The following is a 15,591-nucleotide window of genomic DNA, read 5'->3' as shown; positions in this document are numbered from 1 at the left end:
ATATTATTCGAACTGCTATATGTGCTGTATACATATTAATTTTTCTTTTTGAAATTCTTTTGATTCATTAAGTCAAGTGCTTCTTTATTAGGTATCTTATGTTGGATATGTTTGTATAGTTAAGTGAATGTATGTCTGTATGATATATGCACCTACTCTATAATAAAAATTAATATATATATATATATGTATATGTAATTTCTTCATAAAACTGTTAAAATCACAAGAAAAAATAATAAAAAAAATCTACTATTTTTATTACCATTATTTATAATAACATAAACAGAAAAAAGTTGCTTGATAGCAATCGATAGCATTATATAGCAAAGTGTTTTTGAAAGTTATTAGTTTTACAAAACTACATGTACGTATACATACTTGAATTATGCTTACATACATATAATACATGTATTTCATATAATGAATAAAATTTTTCCTATAGATACAGTTCAATAATTTCACATAAATTGGAATTTGGGTACAATAAAATATGTTCGTATGTAATATGCACGTTATGTATATGAAAATGTACAGTTACTGCATATACATATGTATTATTGTAAATGCTGCACAAACCTACTCATACATTATGTATAAAGAGATCTAAATAATATTGTTACATAACTTTTATTATTACAAAATATTTCGAGTATTACAAAATACAGAAAATTGAATGCTTTTCTTTTCTTTGTCATATTGTTATAATAATTCCATATATAACAATAATTTTGTCAAAATTACAAATATGATTTTAGATAGAAATTAAGAAATTATCTTGAATATACTTACACCCTCTACAATAATCCATTAGTTATGGTGCATCTACTTACACGTATTACACGTATAGGAATACCAAATTTAGAAATTATTTCTAAATTCATTCCAAATATAATAGTATTACCAAGAAAAAAAATGACAATTATCAGCCATACATGGATATAGATTGACAAATATTATTGATAAATTTTATAAAATTATTCAAAATTCTTCAGTCTCTTTTATATTAATTTGTGATGTGCGTGTAGGCTTCATGTTCACCTGTACAAAATAAAAATAGTGGTGTATAATCAAAATCTATATACAGTTAAGAAATATTTCATATTTATCGACATAAGTGCTAAGCACGTGGTTTATATAACAGACAATAATTTCATTATGTGATTATAATTATATACAAATGAGTTGAAATGCCATTTATCATTTATAGCATAGATTGTATATGATTGTATGAGAGTGATATTATCCACTACAAATGATAATTTTATTATTCTACGAGATTTTAATTATGAATTATTAAAAAAGTACATTATTTTTATTCATAATATTGCAATTTCAAAAACAAGAATTTTATAAGATTTCCTTTAGAACTGGTCTTATAATTTTAAGTTTACAGTTTTAATTAAATAATTATTATACACGCCCATATAATAGGTAATTATAAATATTAAAGTTTTTTATCTTAAATAACTGCATAAGTATTAAAAGAACAAATTGGCAATAAATAGTTTACTTTAACAGGGGCGGGAAGAGGGGTGCCGAGGAGCTTCTTTATCTAATTGTGTAGTTTTGCACTGCGATTTCATTTTAATGGGTTTGATTTGTGATGGCTTAAGAAGGGTTTCGGGTTTAATATGACTTTAATGAGTTTTTCTCGGAGTCGTTCTTTTCTAATGTACAGTTTTATTAAAATATCGGTTCAAATATTGATTGGTTGAATAAATTTTAATATGAGTGTCAGATGGGCCAAATTCTAATATAGGATTTGTGATGAGGTGAAATAAATAGTAACAAGTCTCTATATTTCTCGCATTAAGCCCATTTTAAAATATGCATACTAGATTCTAACAGTCTAGGATGTTCAAAAGGGTTACTGTTGATTGCGTTCTCGAAATCTAGCTAGTCAAGTTTAAATTATTTATCGACTATATATACTTAATAATTATTATTATATACAATAATTTATGTTATTCTAAGAGCAGCTCGTTCAGAAGACAAGCACCTAGCCTTTCAACGACCTTTTGTAGCTTCAACGGACCTTTGTAGCTTATAATCAACTATGGGAGTCCTGCGACAATCATGACATGAAAGAGTTCTATGAAAAACTTTACCATTACGAGGTCTGATTCGAATTCTCAATACAAAATCACTTATTTTTACAATCAGTTTCACAAATACGGCTCACGTTTGATTTAATGCGCAATTTTCCTTAATTGGGTTGAATAAGGAATTCAGCTCATTAAAAATTTAATAAATACTTAACATTAAATAGCTTATTAAATATTCTAATAATTAAAACCGGTTCAAAATTTAATTATTAAAATAATTAATTATAATTTCGATTATAAAATCAAGATTACTATCTCTTAAGGGTATAATTGCAATATTAATATATTATACAACTTATTATAAACGATAATTTATTGTTCTTAATCAGTTTAATTATGGCTCATTAAAAAGTACATTATTTTTGTTCATAATATGCAATTCGAAAAACAGGAATTTCAATTACTTTAGAACCGGTCTGCCTGGCTAGAATATTTTAAATCTAAGAATAGTTTTAATTAAATAATTATTACCATAATATACATATGTACGTGTATATAAAGGTTTAAATGTCTTATAAATGTTAAACTAATTATTAATAAAAATATTGAAGAATTAATTGGTACTTCTATATTCCGACAACTTTATATTTTTTACAAGAAGTCCATTTTAAAAATATGCATGCTAAGTGGTTAGGTCACGTTGAGGCTGTGCAAAAGCTTTACATTAATAAATTTAATGATATTAAACTTGTTATAAAAATTGAATTATTAAAATAATTTATTTTTAATTTCGATTTCTAAAAGTCACTATATTATTATCATTAATTTATTCAATCATTATAGCTAAGGAATCTAGTTTTAATTGAGTACAATGATTATAAAGTGATCATAATTCTAAAAAATAAAATTATATTATATATAAATTTTTCTCGAAAGGTCAATTTTTAGATCGAATAGTTATCTAAAAACCTGTACATAATATTATTTACAACTATTCTAATTAAACCTGATTTAAATAAAAACTTAAATCATAATTTGCATTTACATTTAGTACTGACAATTAACCATTTTTGTAATATAGAAGATATAAATTTACTTTTTTTATAATTACACAATTAATATTCATAAAAATTAATAATTAATTGCACGTGTTTGAAATGATTGCATATAGAAAAATTGAATAATATAAACTGGAACCTATTCCAACACATAATATGTTATTAATATTTTTTAATTTATGAGGAAAATTTAGAACTTTGGACAGAATTTTTTATTAAGTTTTCTTCTATCTTTTATAATGAAAATAATTTTGCATACGAATCTGTTTCAATAATATTCAAACTCATCCTGTACACGTCTCATACACATTCATACTCATATTTTGTATAGACGTACGTATTCATATTTTATATGACGCATAATATTCACATATAAAATTAAAAATAATTTTTTTGAAATTAATCCAAAAAAAAAATTTTTTTTTTATTTTTAAATTAACAAAATAATTATGAAGTTTTAAAAGATTGCCAGAATCATAAGTCAATTTTATTTTGATAATTAGTAAAAATTTCGACTTTGTTTTTAAATTTCTACAACTTTATGTTTAATTTTTTTTTAATTTCCGGGGACATTGTTTCTAATGTTTCACATTTTTGACCTCAAAATATTTAAAATTAAAATATAATTTTTTTTTTTTTGCAAAATCTTTGATTTTTTATACGAGTTTATAGTTTTTTCGTTTTTGTCGTTTAAACACCCACAAATTTGACAAAATGACAAAAAATGTTATTTCGGGAAAGAAAGCCGTGTGTCTTAGGTTTTTGTTTTATTAATTTCTGACTCATAAAGCATAAGGAAACTTATCATTTCCATGGAATTTCGTAGCAGTAGATTATTTGGCTGAATTTATAATGAAATTTCCTATAAAAGAAACATCAACACCTCAGGAGAAATGAATTACTTTGGAGCAAAAGAAATGAATTTCTTTGAAATTTAGAATGGTATATTTGAAACTTAATTCTATACATTAGCAACTTTTCAAACTTGTAATCTTAAAACAAAATTAATTAATTCTCCCCAGATTTTATAGATTCAACTGTGGAGAATTAGAATTTTGTTATGATAAAATTCGGAACTACAAAATTCAAATAATGTATATGGCTGTTGCTCGTAACAGCAACAGGTACAACATAACAGGTTGCTGCTTGGAAATTCAAATTTCTTAAACTTCAAGTATAACAATTCAAAGTATAAATTTGTTCAAATACATTTAGGTATACAACTTAATTTTATTCTATATTCTAAACTCTTTTCTTTGTTGAGGAAAACTTTTTATATGCTTCATAACGTTTTAGAAAGCCTACTAGATTATTTACGCTTTGTTTTAAATAATTATTATTTATTATCATAATAATAAATAAAGTTAATCTTAAAAATAATTATTGGTTATTAAATTGTATAACAGATTGCTTTTTTATTATTAATTGAATTAATTGAATTTAAATGAGTAGCTCAATTAGTAGAGTACCGTAATTTTCATTTGATTATATTTCTTTGCCCCATTGCGGTTTTTATAAACAAGGCAAAAAACAGTTACATTTAAGTTTTTCTACACCTGTTAAATTTTCTACATGAGCGATTTAATATCATTACATTGTTATAACACTTATATACAATATTAGCAATATTAGTAATTAATTTTTAATTCTCTATATAATTTTCAAAAAAAAAAAACAAAATTTCATTGAAATGTTATCGATTACAAAATTTGAAAATTTTAAACAGTGCCTCGATAAAATATTTAGTATAAAATATTCTTCAAATTACATATAAAGAATCAGAAGACACCGGCAATTTGATTTTGATCGTTTTATTTATGTACGTACCTACATATGTACATCCATACTCACATAATAATATGCAATCGAACCGATTCTTATGCAAAATTTCACACAAAAAATTCATAATGTGTTGTATGTGTGCATTATGCGATAATTTGTACAATTTTGCAGACATGAATTTTAATTTTCTTATTTGGAATGAATATTTTTTTCCTTTCTTTATATTATTTTTAACAAATACAACATATGTGGGGGGTAGTAAACTTTTAAAAATCTTAATTAGTTTCTTCAAGTATAATAGTTTTGCATTACTAAGAAAAAAATATTGAATAAGGAGAACCATGATACAAAAAACGCAGAATATGAGACTATTGAAGAAAGTTTTATAGCTTTACTTCGGTTTTTATAAATGACAACTTAAACTGAATAACTATTTAAATTCTAATTAAAATACAATATGCATAAAGTGTTATTCTTGAATTGGATCGAACCAATTTTACGCGGATTGAACCAAACTGGATGGAAAGGTAGGTGAGGAAGTTTACTCTGAGCAATTGGACATTCGAGGGCAGTGTTGGTATCTTCACAGTTCTTCAAAAGGGGAATACCTATGGGCGATAATAGGGGTTCCAACTGGATTGGCTAACAATCTAGAAGAATGGGCCGTCCCATCTGCTGTGCTCATGTCCGACGGTGGCAAGCTCTAGATGGATAATTCTTGAATCATATTTCTATCAGCGGGTTACAAACTTTGTCGGTTTCTGAAGAACTTTGACTGGTTATAATGGAAGGAAATGGATGAAATACGGCTGTACCACAACGGATTTAAGTGGCCTAGATGTACCCTTCGGGGAGCCGCGGCAACATAACTTAGCCTAACCTATTCTTCCAAAACATTAGTTCAAGTTCAATTACTGTCGTAATAACAATAATTTTGGTAATATCGAATTGCACGGATTTTTTTCGAAATGTATAGAACGAGTTTAAAAATAAATAAAAAAATGAATTGAATAAATTACGAGTACAGTTAGAAAAAATTAAGTCAAGGACAATATGTCAATAATTTTTGGATTGTTGGTTGTTTATTTTTTTACCTATAAAAAATGTAAATTAATTTGTATGTATATATTGTTCTTTTTCATTTTATGTTATATTTTCATGCGAATCAATTGATATTAATTACCGCTTCTAGCTTTTTGAATGACAATTTATAAATTAATGCAATTTTAATTTAATAATTTAATTCGCTTGAAGAATTTCAATTAATTTTTAATATTAATAGCAGTAAATACTAATATAAATTTGCATACAAATTAAAGGAAATGTGCTCATATATAAACATATGTTAGTAAAAATCTATTTCTTTTAAAGAGAGTTTCGATGATAGAGAATGCTTCTGAATTACCTGCAATTACATGAGTTATGACATTTCATTTTGTAATTTTACAAGCCTTTATGGAAAATTTCATTGCATAATTGAAGAATATAATATTGTTCTAATTCATTTAGATTAATACACGTTAATTAAATGCTTCATGAAAAAAGAGAACTAAATTTGGCGCCAAAACTCGTAAATTTTTTGTTACATTTTTTTTAAATTAAAAAATGTACACATTTTTGATAGATACACATATTATTAAAAGCACCCAAATATTATATACACTCATAGAAATTTAATATAATATTTACGTGCGAGTACCTGTATAAAATTGTAGCATATTCAGAAATTCAGCATTGTTAATAATGTATTTACAAATGCTTATATGAAATGAATGAAAACCAGGTGAACATTTATTTGTATTGTTGTTCAAAGATTAAAGAGATCGAAACAGAAAATAAAAGTAAATTTTACCTTTATAATTCTAATAAGAAAGTATGTGTTGCTTACTCCAAATATAAGGTAGTATTCATTCGCAATTGTAAATATGCCCAAATAATATGTTGCAATTTAAAAGAAAGTGTGACTAAAAGGTGTTCATTATATGAATGTGTGCGTACTCGTAGGTGAATGATATAGTATGCGTGTGGTTTTATGTATTTTTGATTTTTCTCTTCAATTTATAATCTTTTATATTTTATGCTGAATTCTCTGGATATTTTCAGAGAATTTAAAAAATTAAGAAAAAACATATTGGATTGAGTTTTATTTTTTTTTTGACTAAGATGTGGTTGTATTGTAAGTCAATTTCTAAGGTATGGAATTAAGTACGAGTATAGTGTTGTCAAATAGGTAAATATCTAATTTGAAAGTAAAAATTAGTAGATCATAATAAGAATTTAATAGACTGTAAAGTCAATAACGATATTTTAATAAATTTATATATTTAGGGCATTTTCCTGGCACAAATCTATGTTCGCAGCAGTTCATAGTATGATAGGCTTTGTAAATAGGCCCGGCTTTTAAAATTTTCTTAACTTTGGAAATTATAAATAATAGTATTGGCTACTTAATGTTGACAGCTTAAATTTCAATTTTACACTTTAATTAGTTCTGGTATACACTACTTAGTGCAATACATTACATACTCTATCAAAATTTTAATGTTGAGAGAGGTTGGTTATACGTATATTACATTAAATACACATAAACATATGTACTTGCCTAATATACCTTTATCTTTATTATATTTATCTCATAATATTTTTGTTCTCTCAGTATTTTATCTATAAAAATCCTAAAAAATATATGTTTGTATCATTTTAAAGGTGTGTTACTGATTTGGGCATGAAGAGAAATATCTTATATCATATGATTTTAAAAACAAAAAAAAAACATATTGAAACAAAATTCCGATTATATCATAGGGTGCCCATAAATGGAATTGTGTACAAAATGTGACATAAATAATAATTTTTATAATTAAATAAAATAATACATATTTATTAAAAATTATTTTAATATAGATTTCATTAGAAATTCTTTAATTAAATTGTAATATTTTTTCTTTAGTGAACATAAAAAATTATTTGACAAGAATTCTTTTATTTTTCAATTATAACCTCAAATTTTATTAAGTATTCCGTTATTATATATTTATGTTTATGTTATGTATTTTGATGTGTATATACATACATATATGTATACACGTTATATATGAAATATTTTTGCTACAGGTCTTATGATAACGTGTTATATATACTTATCAAAATATATATACATTATGAGCACATACTGAAGTCTGTAAGCGATTTGATAAGTTTGTGGCGTGTATACACAATATGCATTGATAATCTAGTTTTGGGAATTCAGAAAGATTGAACACACGCATGTGATAGACACACAGCTAGATATGTATATAAAAGTGCTTATTTATGGCATATTTAGAGACAAAAAAAAATACATAAATGAAATGACTCTCTATAGTCTTCATAGTATTTTGTAATTAGAAAATAAAAATAAAAAAAAAATTATCTATTTGAATAAATTTACTTCGTCAAATGTAGCTATTTACATAAATTTTTTTTTGTTTTTATATTTCTAATGTCTTTTTTATTCATATGCTGTTTAATTAAAGGTGAATTGAAATATCTTTTTATCGACCGCATTGCATACGTTACAATAAGGGAGGTGATGCGATGGTATCAAATTTCGGGTGTCGATTTTTTGGTGGGAACCCACTTTTCCATAGTAGTGAAGTGCAACTTAGCTATATTTAAGAGAGATATTGGTCTGTCTGTTTGTCCATCTGTCTATTTCTGTGTATACACGGGTATCTAAAATTCGGCTGAATCGATTTTGCCGAAATTTCATATATGAGTTTATTTCGGTTATATCACGAACTGATCATGTTTTGAAAATGTCAGAACTGGACAAGGAACCGGACTTTTTGGCGGAAAGATTTTACATTTTTGCGCATATCTACGAAACTAATTGATGGAATTCCTTGAAATTTGATATTTGAGTTCGGGCTGTTACCAAAACTAACTGACGAAGTTTTCAGGATATTCGAAAACTTACTAGTGTCATTAATATTATAAAGAAGATTTTAAAACGTATTCCTATATTCATCTGAACATATACATATATATACATATAATATGCATATTATTTTATACATTCAACACAACTGTATTGTATATATTATGTTCTTTAATCTATTTATATTATTATACGATAATTAATAATATAAAGGTGTGAATTTTATTAACATAATTAAGTTTCCGTTTATTTTAAGGAAAAATTTAAGTAAAATGAAATTAAATTTTTAGTAAAATATTTAGTTCATCAAACTCAAAATTAAATTTTATGAATTAAATTGTATTAGATTGAATTTAAATTCTTTATGTAGTAAGATTTGCTCATATTTCGAAATATTTATAAAATCGTGCAATAACATGGAATAAGTTGCCTCTGCAATTAACCAAAGAGTCATTTTTCTATCGTGCCATAAGAGAAAAATTTTTATATACTGTTAAAGGAATTGATTTTTTGGAAGATTTTATAAATAAATTTTTTTTTTTCTAGAGCTTTTAAACGGTTTCTATCTATAACTTATATATATAAGATCCTCTCCCAGGATAGATCCCGAAATGAAATATCAAATTCATTTTGCTATGAAGCCACAATTAATCAAACATTTATAGCGTTACATCCTTTATAGTTTTTTTTTAATTTATATCAAATATGATCCAATTATGCACATTAACACACAATAATTTATGTCTTTTGTTTACGATGGCACGTTAACATTTCATTATATTGAAAGGCAAATTTGAAGGTCAGATTTAGAAATTTCATTCATTTTAACATTTCACGTTCATCTTTATGGCCATTGAATATATACCAAAAAGAAGATAAGAAAAAAATATCATTTTAGGAAAAGAAAATATTTTCAAAATAACAAAAATATAAGTATAACATAATCAAAGTATCAGACAAATCCTAATAAGAAAAAAAATATTGGCGTCGAAATCAAGGTTAAATTCAAATAAATTAAAAAAAAAAGAAAAAGCATAGAGCAGAAAAAAAAAATTTTGCCTTTTTCGCAATTTATTTTTACCATTTGCATTTAAAACACGATTAATTATTACATATTAAAAAAACATTTCTTATATGCTGCCATTCAAAGGTATTAAAAAATGAAGAGGAAAAAAAATTAAAAAAAAAAAAAACGCTTATAAATCCTATATTTTTTGATATGTTTTTTGATAAAAATTTCGCAAAATAAAATTAGAAAAAAAAAACTAAGACTTTTTCAAATTTTTTTCAATAATTTATTCGCAAATAACAAATTTAAGTAGGAGAATTCCAAATGTCAAAATATAAATGGAAAATCCATTTTACAAAAATTTTATTTACAATTAAATACAAATTAATCTTAGTTACTTTTTTGACATTAACTAAATACAGTGACTCTATAGCTGATCTGCAATATATTTATACATAGCAGTCACAACAACTCACATGCTACGAATTACATTAGGCATAACATAATTAATAAGTTAAGCTCTAAGAATCTATAAAAGAGAAATTCTTATGCTGTTGCATAAGCCATGTTTTATAAATATTTAATAAATTCTTTTTATTGCATACTTATTATTTATTTATTTACATATTTATCTCATTCTCATTATATGTATTATAGATTGTATATCTACATACATACATCTGTAAATATTTTTTTTAATAAAATTTGTACATAAAACAAAAATGTGAAATGCAAAAATGAGAGAATTTAAAAAATAACAAGTAGTTTTAGACCTGTATGTAAATGAAATGTGTGCTATAAAATTAGTAGTTATTTTTTCTTTTATTAGTCTCTATGCTCTTCGTCCATAAATTTTTTTAATACTATATGAAAGAGAGTATTCGGAGATTTATGTAAAGCAAATTACCGTATTGCATATATTGCATGTCTGTTTGTTAATAATACATAAATAGTGTACACACTACATTATTTTCGTAAAATAATTCTTAATTTAAAAAAGTGTTTAAGAAAATATGTAAGTAAATTAATCAATACTTTATTAATTACCTATATAATAAAAACAAATATAAGAATTTCCATTTAAAATTCAATTATTTATAATGAATAATAAATTAAATCAAATATCATTGATTAGCAATTTAATTGGATTATTATATTACATAACTGAGATTTTCATGAACACAATACTGCAACAAGACATAACCGAAAAACGCAATACTGCTAGGACAGCACTTGATTATTATAGCTGTATATATGTTATGTATTCTATAAGAGCAAAATAATTTATATAATTTAACTGCTATACTCATAACAATTTTGTATATTACTGATAATTAGCAACATTTATTAATAAACGCAAATATATGTAGCACAGTTTTCACTATGTCGCGATAATACTGTATTTTTGAAAAGGGCTTATATGACGAACAATATAGCTATAAGAATTAATCACTACTGAAAACGGAAGTAAATATGCCCGAAATTCTAAATTGTCTTTTTGTAATATGTATGTACTTATAAAAAGTATTAAGTAATAATCAAAATTAAATTAAAATTATAAATTAAAAATTGATGAACTCTAAGTGATTTCAACGACCTTTTTAGAAATTTTAGTTTTTGAACTTTAAAGCAATTGAATTTTTAATGTTGAATATTTTATATTAATTTTGTATACTATTTACACTTTTTAACAAAATAATATAAAAAATTTTTAAATTGATGGAAAATTGATTAAAATTTTCAATTGAATAATTAAATTGTGAATTTTTTTTTAGACTAATGTTTTTGTTTTTTAAATTTTATTTACATATGTACACATTAGAATTGAAAATGAATAATAATTAACAAAAAAAAATATTTTGTTCTATAATAATTTCAAATTTTTTTTAACATAATTTTCAATTCAAATTTTATTTAATAGTTCAGAGTTTAATGAAAGTTAAAGAAAATCATTAAATTGTTGCTTAATGTATTTTAATATATCATATTTTGTTTCTTATATTGCGAATTTAGGATTTAATAAATTATAGGGGTTAAATTCTTGATTAATTTTACTTTTATTGTCACTTCCTATAATTAAATGTTGAATTTATGAAGTCGAATAACATTTTCATCAAATTAGTATTATGAGATTTAGAAAGAACAGGGAAACAAAGTAAGTAGGTATATGAAAAGAATCGACTAAATAATACACAGTCGTAGTTGATTGATAGTTGAAGAAAAAGTATTTTTCACTTTTAGAATTTCATTCTAAAGATTCATAGAAAGTTATTTTTACGCAACAGTAGAAGTAAATTAAGTAAATTACGTTATAATTTTTTTTTTCAGTTAATTTTTTTAAATTTCTGAATTTTGAAAACCCCACACAATTGAAAAATAATAAACGATTAAAAAATTTTATGAGCATTCCAACATTTTTTATTAATTTTGTGAAAAGGCAACACTAATTCCTATGTAATGTAATGATAATATTATGTATTAATAATACTATAAATACATACTATAGGTATCAAAGATGTAGAAAATTGTTTACAGAGATGCGCAGAGAAAATATTTTAAATTTTGATATTATTTACAGAGAAATCATCAGAAAGATTAGAAAATTTATTTATTTTCTCCCTCTCTCTCTCTCTCTCTGTTAATAGACATAAATATCTCTCCGATTTTTCGTTTACACAAAATTTTCTCAATTTTCTTTTTCAAATAAAATTTTTTCTCTTATTTTGTATGCTCTCAAAAAAAAAGGTAGAGTTTTTCTCCTTAATTTTTATGTAGTGGTGTTTTTCTTTTCCTTTTGGCTTTGACTTTTGTTTCTATTTGCATTTCTAGTTTTTTTTTTTGTAAGCGCTTTTAAATCGTACATTGAAAAAGATTTTGTATTGTAAAAGGGTTTTAAAAAAAGTAAAATTTAGTAGGTTTTCGATAAGCGAAGAGTAAAGAACACTGTAAAAAAAAAGTGGAAAATTTCGAAAGATTTTTTTTTTGAGTTGTACAAAAAGAAAAAAAATATTTATATATATATATTTACGCATTTTTTTTTTAGTTTTTATTTACATCCGGAAATTAATATCGAAAATTTACCCTAATTATTACATAAAAATATTAATAAAGTGAAAAAAGGAAAAAAAAAATTAAAAATTATTTTTATGATAGCTGAAAAAAAAAATTATTAAAAATATTTTTTCTAATTTTTTTTTTTAAGAATTCTTTAGAGTGAAAAAAGAATTGAGGTATTAAAAAATTGTTTTTTTTGTTGGTACACATGTGCATACATATTTATATTTTAAGAGAATAATCATAAAAATATAATAAAGAGGTGTTATGTATATAGAAATGTGTTAATAAGAAAATTATAATGTAGATAGATTTCGGTATTTTTTTTTTTTTGAAGAAAATTTTTCTCAAGAACTTGAAGGAAACGAGAACACGTTTTTAATTAAAAAATTTGTAATTCTTCATTTAGGAAAGCTAGAATTGCCTTTTAATCTTTCAATTTTATTACTAAATTTTTGTATTAAATGTAGTATGTCAAAATTTAATTTTTGGTTTTATTATAGTACTTTTGATGCCCACTGCTAATTAGTTTTTACATAATCGCCAAAAATAAAGACTCAAAACGTCACATTAAATTGAAAAGAAGTGTGCGTCCGCTCTGAATTTTTTATATTTGTTTTTTCTTTAGTGCAACATTTTTAACGTGTTCATTAAAATTTTCTGTTTTGGAAGACGAAACTCATATATTGATGAAGGAAAAACATAAAAAAAGAAGTAGAAGAAAAGATGAAAAAAAAAACTATTTTAAATTTTCGCATATTAAAAAATTAATTTTTATAATATGAATGAGAAGAAATTATTTATAATTGAAAATAAAAAAAAAAATTTTTTTTCAAAGATTCTTGGTTGCTATTAAGTTTTTCGCTTTTTGGTTTTTTTTAATCCTAATTGGAAATTTTGAAAGAAATTTTAAATTCAATAAATTTTTGAATTTCCTTTTATTGAGTTTTTGAGCAGTTTTTGAGCTTTTGGCAGCTGAATATTTTTTGATTGGGTACTTTTTCAAGAAGCAAAATTGTGTCATATTGTGTTCATATTACATTTTTCCATACAAAGCTTTCGAATATTTTGATCAAAATATTAAGATGTAAAAAATGTGCATTTAAAATGTATTTTAAGTAAATTATACTTACTAAATATTTTTTTTTAGAATTTACATATTACAAATTTGAATTACAATTGAAATTCATTTTCAATCGCAGTAAAAGTTTACATATTCAAAATTACTACTCAAATAAGTATACAAGAATTTAAAGAATGAGAAAAAATTGATTGAATTGGTAAAACACAAAAAAAAAAAAATAAATAAAACAAAATGTAAATTTTTCATGACTCAACATTACCGTAATGTTGAAAAAAATAAAAAAGAAAAACAAATAAAACAAACAAATACAATAAAATGTAGAGAAGAATCCTTGGATACACAAAAATTTTTTTTTACAATTTTTCAAGCTTATTCATCCTTTTTACTCTAGATTATTTTCTGTTTCCTTTTTGTATTGTTATATTTATTAATTTAATTTCTTTTTATTGGTTTTTTTAAATTCTAAATATTTGTAATATAATATCATCAATTGTCCTTTCCTTCTTAATATAAAAAAAATTATTATTAAAAAGCAAGTCGAAAAAAAATATCCTTGAAGTTTTTTATTTATTTTGCTGTTGTTGTTTTTGTTTTTCTGCTCTCGCTCTTCATTTATTTTCCTTATTTATTTACTTAACATATACATACAAATATTATGTATTCATTGTATGTACATTGTACACCCTTATATAAAATAGAAAAAAATATTACAAATTATTATAAAATTTTAATTTTTAGTAAAATAAGAAAAAAAAATATAAAAAGTGAATAAATTTTTTAAAATTCTTAATTAAAATTAAAAAATATGAAAAAATATTAAAATCAAAAAAATTTTTTATACTTAGAAATCAAATTTTTGGAACAAATTTATAATTGTATAAAAAATAAAGATTTTAAATAAAAATACTAGAAATACAAGAAGAAGAAAATTATAATTAAATAAAATACATTTTTGAAAACAAAAAATTTAATTGATTATATAAAAAATAAAACATAAATGTGTACATAAATAATTTGTAAAATTCAATAATTTACAAAATAAAAGGATAACAAATAATATTGTTCAAAAGGATATACTTAAGTACTTTAAAAAAAAATTGTTTACTCATATAATACTTACACACATACATGCATAAAATTCAATCTACAATAAAAGTATAAATAAGTGTATAACATATATATAAAGTGTATAATAGTATTTGAATGCCATTTACAGAATAATTTTATTTACATTACAAATAAATAAGTAGACTCTTCAAAAAATATATATATACTTATATACTTAATTATTTATGTTTACAAAATATTAATTTTTCAAAAGATAAAAAGTAAATTAATATTAGAGAAAGGAAAAAAAAATTATAATTTTTTATTAATTGAAACTAAGTAATTTGACTCAAGACAGTGAAAGAGAGAGAGAGGGAGAGAGAAAAGGGGGTAAAGAATATTCCATATAAAAAGGTAATTAATTTATTTATACTTATTTAGTAAATTCTAATAATTTTTTCTTATTAAGTTCTTGTGTTTATAAAAAATGTCTACATATATTTTACATACATATATCGCTGTAATATATTATAATTTATAAGAAATTACGTGTTATATTTATTAAAGTCTGAAGGATTTAAAGAAAATAATCT

The 15,591-nt window shown here is 23.1% G+C and overlaps 1 protein-coding gene across 5 annotated transcripts in view; it reads left to right on the top strand.

The window, feature by feature from the left end:
- LOC129611853 (elongation of very long chain fatty acids protein AAEL008004-like) overlaps nucleotides 1-15,591 on the top strand; it is a 101,901-nt gene that overhangs the window by 37,615 nt on the left and 48,695 nt on the right. Inside the window, exon 1 of one of the 5 annotated variants that reach the window (XM_055525255.1) lies at nucleotides 14,859-15,412. The exons of 1 other annotated variant lie outside the window; for it this stretch is intronic. The gene's annotated coding sequence lies outside the window, so the exon portion shown is untranslated. Of the gene's footprint in view, nucleotides 1-14,858; nucleotides 15,413-15,591 lie in introns of those variants that run through there. 3 more of the 5 variants (XM_055525257.1, XM_055525252.1, XM_055525256.1) reach the window with 3 other exon arrangements.

Source organism: Condylostylus longicornis, unplaced genomic scaffold (assembly GCF_029603195.1).
Source record: "Condylostylus longicornis isolate FDR11 unplaced genomic scaffold, ASM2960319v2 ptg000055l, whole genome shotgun sequence".
Lineage (NCBI taxonomy): Eukaryota > Metazoa > Arthropoda > Insecta > Diptera > Dolichopodidae > Condylostylus > Condylostylus longicornis.
This window is presented reverse-complemented; position numbering and strand designations above follow the sequence as displayed.